Source organism: Octopus bimaculoides, chromosome 4, assembly GCF_001194135.2.
Source record: "Octopus bimaculoides isolate UCB-OBI-ISO-001 chromosome 4, ASM119413v2, whole genome shotgun sequence".
In the NCBI taxonomy this organism is placed as follows: domain Eukaryota; kingdom Metazoa; phylum Mollusca; class Cephalopoda; order Octopoda; family Octopodidae; genus Octopus; species Octopus bimaculoides.
In genome coordinates, this window is record NC_068984.1 from 130,857,883 (window position 1) to 130,864,300 (window position 6,418).

Consider the following 6,418-nt stretch of genomic DNA (forward strand, 5'->3'; position numbering starts at 1 on the left):
TGCTGCTGCTGCTACTGCTACTACTACTACTGCTACTACTACTACTACTACTACTACTAATAATAATAATAATAATAATAATAATAAACTGAAATAGTGTGCACAAACCATAAAGAAATATTAACTGCGGATAACACTTGAAAGTCGGCCTTGATGTGAGAAGCCGCCACACACACACACACACACACACACACACACACACACGTACACACGTACACACACACACGCGCGTGCACACACACGCGAGTGCACACACACGCTTACATACACACACACGTACACTCACGTACACTCACGTACACTCACACACACACACACACACACGTACGTACGTACGTACGTACACACACACGCTTACGCACAGTCACGTACACTCACGTACACACACACACACACACACACACACACACGTGCGTACGCACACGTTCGCAGACGCAGGCATACACACACGCACTTACATGAAAACTTATGACATGAGAGAAACACTTGGGAGCAAAAATGATTGCCAGACCGGGTGAACGGCCTCTGAACAATGACAAAACGTAACAATAATTTTTTCTGATGCATCTTGTCAGAAAGAAATAATAATCCAGAGATAGCAGCAATTTTTAGTAACAATGTTACACAATGCTTTGCGTTGGTGGTGGTGGTGATGGGGGATTAACTGCTGATCGTTGGATCGTGAGTTCGATTCTCGGATCGAGTAGCGCATTGTGTCCTGAGCATAGCATTTCAGTTTCACGTTGCTTCATCCTGCATTTGGTTTTACATGGATGCTAGAAACAGCTGGCAGAATGCCAGAGACCCTGAGATTGTAGAATTTTTCGTTGGAAAACGAAAGATTGGAGAACTCTTTCGTTGGAGAATTTTGTACTCTCCGTCGTTGAACCTCCACAGAAATCCAAATAAGCTCGGATCTAAATGGTCTTGTAAATTCCCGACAGACTTTAACTGCTACTGAAAATAATTGTTTTAGTTTGTTTTTCAAAATCTATCCCAAGTTGGTGCAGTTAAGAGTTTGATCTGTAGGCTGGTGTCTGTATGTCGCTGGCTGCAGTTTACTGTGAGTAAATTGATACACTTTTACATGTGTCAGACTGCGTGCGTGCTGTGGTCACGCAGGAGGCACGGCCAATACTGTTGCTACGTTTTTACTAAATCTCAATCCATGGATAAACTTTGGTGGATGTGAGATTTTGATGCGACCGCCTTCAGTGGTGTTTCTTTGCTTTGACGTAGTTTCATCTGGAATCTCAGATATCTTCATACGTCTCTTGAAAACACCCACAACCACGCCATATTAAGCTGGCAAAATATTGGAAAACTGTAGGCCTTTGAAACCTAAACTATTGCAGTATCTGGTCCTAACTCAAGATGGCGAAGTTAGGATTTTTGGCACTGTGCAATGACGTTTTGGCCGGGTGTGTCAAAGTTTGATGTCAATCCTTCGAAGATCTATACGATGTCAATCCTTCGAAGATGTATATCTTTCCCGTTTTCGCTCTAGAAAAGCGTGATCAAGGAGGGAGAGTTGCAGTCAGGGGAAGGGGTTTGGATAATGTGCTTAGTACAAAATTTTGCAAGCACACACACGCAGATACACACATGCACGCACACACACACAAACACACACATACACATTCGCTTGGCCTTTTCTTTCTGTGAACCAAACCAATTCACAAAACCTGGCCCGTGGTTACAGTAGAAGAAATTTGCCTAAAGTATTGTGGAGTAGCACTGAACCCCATACCACGTGGTTTGGAAGCACACTTCTTAACCACACAACCATGTCTACACCTATCACAATTTTTAAAAAATTCAAATGTTTCACTGATGACCATGTGGTCAATCATACAATCCTATGACCAACCACCCTCTCTACATCTCTCATTTCTTTACCGACAGCACATACATAGCAAGCAACACATGTGTCAAATATCTACAGATCACAAAATATAACCAAATAAAAAGAAGCAAATACATAATCATAGTAATTCATACGCTTTGTTCTCCATTATGAATTCATTAGTCAGAAGATGTCTCCGCTTTGAATAGCTGTAAAATCACATGTACACAGGAATTGGCAGCTACAAAGCTAAAAAAATTGTCCTGAACGCTTTTCTTCCTTATGAAGCCATTCCATGGGACATCGACTGGTAAAGTTGTTTCGGAATCATCCAAGATATTTATTTGGGTTACATTCCTTCACATTCCTCTTCAAGTTGAACTTGAAGGAGTTGATAACAGCTTGGCCAAAGGAAAGTGTCTCTCTTCGAACGTTTCGGCCAAGCCCACTACGCATAAATTCCTTCACCACAACCTCTAGGCAGAGGAAGACTAGCCGTATTTCCCCACAAAAAGAAGTGGAAAATGACGCATCGATTCTTACTATGCACTCTAGAGATAACTGAATCTATCATACACACAACAGTGGATGTTGGACACAAACCCACAAATCGGTAATGCACGGACACTGAATAGGAGCAAGCAGTACTATTTTGTCGTCCTGCATACATTCAGGCAATGTTCGGTTGTTGGTACTTCTGTATCTGTAGATTTTGTCTTGAACAGGTAATGCTCTCCAGCAGCAATGCCACGAAAGTTACCATAATCCCTGATTTAAAAGCCCTTCAGAGGAGACTGCTCAAGCTGTTCTTGTCGACAGTCAAAGACGTTCTCAGGTTAATGTCGCTCAAACAGTCTTTCTAATAGACAAAAAGTCTCAAATTCAAGGGTCGAGAAGCAGTTAGTTTAACCGATCCCAATGCTTGATAAGTTAATTTGGTTCTTTGTTTGAAGCTGAAAGTGGACCACAAAGCAATTTTAACGTAAAGTGACGGAATGGAATCCTGCAAGATTTATTTGCCCGACGCTCTACTGATTCTGTCATTCTCCAGTCTCTGCTACTCCACCTCTAAGACAACAAGGAATCCTCTACGTAGTCGTTTTACTTAATAGAAATAACAACCATCTCTCCCTCAAATCATAGCCTCCTGCCTAAGACAAAGCAAGACATTTCGAATCGTGTAGTCTTGTATATATTATGTCTGAAGGAAAAGACGGAGTGCTCATGGTTGGAACACCTTTGATGATAGACACAATCAGTCAGGACAAAACAAAGGTCTAAACAACAATATGAACACCAACACTAAATCCACCACCCTTAACATGCCTTCGAGCCAACCAAGGTGGGGTCGGGGCTATACGTGGTCGCTCGAATTACTAGAAATAGCTGCCAAACTTCCTTCACATCACACCATAATTTCAGAAAAACAGGAGACGTTGGATAACGGTAAAAAAAAAAAAAAATTCTAAAAACTTCTCATCTTTTGTCTTGTTCTTAATTGCTTTTAACTTTTTTTCAACTTTTCTTAATTTATTCAGTCACAGTATTCCATCCTCCTATTTTACCCTCCGAAAGTCTCCTACTAACGGCGTTACTCTGTTGTCTTGCTACACTACCATACTGTTGTTGTAGGCACTCCGTCGCTTACGACGTCGAGGGTTCCAGTTGATCCGATCAACGGAACAACCTGCTTGTGAAATTAACGTGCAAGTGGCTGAGCACTCCACAGACACGTGTACCCTTAACGTAGTTCTCGGGGATATTCAGCGTGACACAGTGTGACAAGGCTGACCCTTTGAATTACAGGCACAACAGAAACAGGAAGTAAGAGTGAGAGAAAGTTGTGGCGGAAGAGTACAGCAGGGTTCGCCACCATCCCTTGCCGGAGCCTCGTGGAACTTTAGGTGTTTTCGCTCAATAAACACTCACAACGCCCGGTCTGGGAATCGAAACCGCGATCCTATGACCGGGAGTCCGCTGCCCTAACCACTGGGCCATTGCGCCTCCACTACCATACTATACTGTTGGATAATGCGGTCCTGGGTAGCCCGCAAATAGCTAAAGATAATAAGTAAAAAATTTTTTTTAAAGGGTGAGATGATTCCAGCTGAAACGATCATAGGTCTGTTCGATCAATAATGACCTGGGGTGAAACAACAACAACAACAACAAGAACAGTGGCGACAACTTTCGCACCTTCGAGCAATTTAATGAACAAATATGAAATATTTGCCGTGTCGTTTTCAAACAATATCGCTATGTATCATGTTATCAGAGATGATAAAAAATTCAATGGGCAGATGTTAGAGTTGCTAAACTTTCTCAAGACCAGCTGGCTATTCACGTGACCTCACTGAATATTTATTACTGTAACTTGAGGACGATTCTGCATTGAGAAAACCCTTTCAGTCATGGAGAGAGTATTCCTTTTTACGGTTGGGCTGCTGGCAAGTGAGTATTGACGTTCCTTCATCAATTTGTTGTTGTTTAGTCCCAAGTTTGTCATTGTCGAACAGACTTATGATCAAAGGCGTTCCAGTAGTGACCGACTCATTTATTTTTTGTGTATCTGTTACCAAACTAATTTAGTCATTTTTTAAGGGCATCAATCAAAGGAAATGTCGTCGTTGTTTCTAACAGGCCTTGAGACTGTAGAGAATTCCTCGTTGTCTTGAAGTTTAATTCTTTAATCCCGACAAGTGTAATAGTCACGCTGTTCGAATGAACAATTATACATTCGGTTGGGCTCTTGTTAGGGTTTCTGGGACCATTTCGTAAGAAATAGGGGAAAGAAAACTATTGTTCACTTCTCTGTTACATTTTGTTTTGATGTGAGGGAAGGACTGTACTCACACACACACAAACACACACACACACACACACACACACACACACACACACACACACACACACACACACACACACACACACCTAAATATCATGTTGGTATAAATGCACATTGGAACATAAGATTCACACATATTCACATACAGACATTAATATCTGTAAACAATACTAAATGTACAGAGATGAAACCTATGTTGCATATAGATTAATGCTTCGCTTATCGCTCCCCTGTTTTGATCTGGTTCGCAACAGTGTTCTTTTGTCTTTCTTGGAGATAGTATTTTCGTTTGGGATAGTACTGCATCATTATTATAATTTTATGCTAAGACGTAAGGAAATATGATTCACATTCTACTTTACAACCGTTAGCGTAGCTGAGAGAGGATGGACGAGGAGTAGTCTGCCCCGGACGACATTTTTGGGTTCTTTTGAGTCTTCTGTATAAGCCCCAAGCATGTGACATACTCAAGGGCTGCCCCGGTTCGCACACGCTTTAGCTATGCCACTGTTTACACACGAAATTTTCACGCAGTATCTTTCTTTTTTTTTTTACCATTCGTAAGTGGAAAACGGTCTGCAATACCAAGTGATGTATCTTCATATAAGAACCGTGAAAAAGCACTAGATATGAATAGACAACTGTTGAGGTGAACAGAAGATGACGAGCAACAGACGTATGTGGGTGTTTAAACTTGAGTACATCTACGATGAAAACCATCATAGAAAATAGGGACAAATTAGTTATTTCTGCCATGATGAGGGCCATCTTTAGATGCTCATGGGGCCGGACGTTGTGACTGGTAAATTGTTAAACTGTTTCCTCACATGCCTTCTCCAAAGGACTCAAGGATTCAACGGGTCAAATGGGCTCCAGTGCTTCAACCCTTACAACATTTACCTTAAGATGACTCTTTCTATGATGACCTTGTTATCAGCGAAAAAGATGACTTGTTCAAAGAGTAACAAGTGAAAAATATGCTAGTTGTATGCGTAGATGACGATGTACAACTCACTATTTCTTTACGCCAATTTCTTATAGTAGGAAAATAAATAAGGGGCAACTTTAGATACTTAACAGGAAAAAATATAGAGAAGATAATTGAAGAGCATCCACAGCTAGCTGAGGTTGGTTTTGTAGATTCAAACGATTGCATAACATTCAAAATATCGGCGTGTCTTGTGAGGTTGCATGTGTTGACACTCAGGCAACCAAGAAATTTCCTCATATTCTTTAGAGTATCATCGAGTGTAGCAGCTACTCTCCCTAAGTAATATTCGATCTGGATTAAACAAGTCTTTTCTGGAAAAGCGTGTCAACCTGCGTGTTCATCCCTCGAGACGGAAAAACTCTTCTGGGTTAAAAGCTGTTTAACACTGCTATTTGGCAGTAATACTTCAAGAAATTTAAGCTGAAACCGACGCTAGTTTATCATCCAGAAGAGCGAGGACAATGCGAACATCCTCTATTTATGATTTAAGAATCAAAAGCTTGTCTGGCGTATATAACAGGTTACCCCAGAATCTAGACAGTCATCATACCGGCATTGCAATCGAAGTAGTTTACTTGTCACAAAAAATCATTTCCTGACTGAATTTTTAGTATAAAGACCTGCTAACTTCATTTTACTTTCAAAGAACTTGTTGAAGCAGAGGACCAAGAATAAACAATATATCGGGAATTTTTTTTTTTTGTTGTTGAAAATCTATCATAAAAGTGCATGGTTA